This window comes from Parasteatoda tepidariorum, chromosome 3 (assembly GCF_982258835.1).
Source record: "Parasteatoda tepidariorum strain Cologne lab strain chromosome 3, Ptep-v5.0, whole genome shotgun sequence".
Taxonomy (NCBI): Eukaryota; Metazoa; Arthropoda; class Arachnida; order Araneae; family Theridiidae; genus Parasteatoda; species Parasteatoda tepidariorum.
Genome location: NC_141757.1, coordinates 9,520,835 through 9,522,748, shown reverse-complemented (window position 1 = coordinate 9,522,748; position 1,914 = coordinate 9,520,835).

Here is a 1,914-nt window from a genome sequence, read left to right as displayed (position 1 = left end):
ATTTGAAATCCTATAAAACAGCGGTTGGTTTACAGTTTTGACTTAAAGCAGTGAGTACAAAGAACCGATTAAAATATGGTGGGTCATTTAATCAGAGCTTTACCTTTCGGTCAGTATTCAAAGACTTATTTTTTGTCCTGTTTTTTAATCGTTACTCGGACCCATTGTACTATCATCAGTTCTCAAACCTCTATTTTGTGATCACTAGTCAACTGTATCATTTTCCCATTAGTACTCGAACAGACAATCTTTTTATCGAATTTCGGACGAAGTATCAATTTTTAAAGTCTAAAAATTGTTCATTACTCAATATTACTCCTTCATTTTATAGATGTTTGAATCCGCTATCAATGCAACAGTACAGGAACATACTATTATTTGATCCGTAATCGAGTGTACTATCCATGGTACCTTACTCGATCTCTCTGTTATTACATTTATTTACATAATACTTTTTGTTAAACTGCAGTCTATTAACTAATGTACTCGATAAACTAATCAATTGAACGCTTTACCCATTTAATGGATTGCTACCATTTTAATTTAATTATTACCTATAATTTGATTATTATTCGAGCCAGCTTTATTTTGAACACTCTGCTGAACCGCTGTTCTTTGTTGAACGTGAAAAGTAGAAATATTATTAGTTACTCGAACCATCTATCACAAGATCAATATTCGATCTTACTATTGTATGAACATTACTAATTATTATCAATTTGTACGTGTTTAACTTACCTGTGCGCTTCACTCGTTCTCTTTAATCCATAATGATGCATCCTATTATTCAACAGTACTTAATTGAGTGCAGATCAAATTACAGCAAAATCATTTGATAATTTATTTCATCTTTTTTTCTGCCTACTGTAATTTTGGCAATTCATTAAACCGCTCCAAATACTTACTTTTTAATAAGTCTCATTCGTTAAACTCTGACCAAATAACTATTTATCAATATTCTATCTTGCTCAGATGTGATCAATCGAACGTTAAACGTTTTTATTATCATGTGAAAATGTTTCTAAAACAATTTTGATAAACTCGAGATTTCTATTCATGTCTAATATCAAAGCAAAACTGTATCACTTTTTTGTTAGTCACTCAAAACGATTAATTCTTTAACAGTGGCTGAAACTAATATCAATTGAATTAGTAATCTGACACACATTATTTAAACCTCGACTATCAAATTTTTGAACTCTGTTAAACCATTTTCTAATGTTACCCGAACCCTTTAATTCAACCTCAGCTCTCAAACCTGCTATTATATGTTCATAGTCAAACGTATGATCAATTGAGTACTTGTACTACAAGAAGACCTAACATACCCACACATGTGAACTAATGACAGGAGCACTAAATAATCTTAATGAGCAAAAGGGCGCATTAAAGTTAAGTTTCTCTACATAAGTAACATTGTCAATTAACGATGTTAATTATCTACCGAACCACATCGAATTAGTAGAAATATATGTCTCGTCTACTTCCATTATTTATCTTACATGTATTATTTGTTTACGTATTTTATTATAACCATAATATATTTATGTTTTGTGCATCTGGTAATGTATAATAAGTCTGTTTATGTTCTACATGGCTTCGTGCCTGTCTTTCTGTTAACTTTCCGTGTAAATATATAATGAAAGAATTGAAATCTTTGTGAATGAACTTTGAATGCGTTACTTAAGAGAATTGATACTTGATGTAGTTGACTTATTCGAAGTAGAATGGAATGAACAGTTGCTACTAAGTCCCTTGCCATTGAAGAGAGAACAATCGTGTTATGTCTCCGAGTAAATATATAGTGAAAGAATTTAAATCTTTGAGAAAGATTCTTTGTAATTACTTACTTAGACAATTATTTTTCTACCTAGCTGAATATTCCTGTTTTCGTTGCGAAAGAAGACACCCACA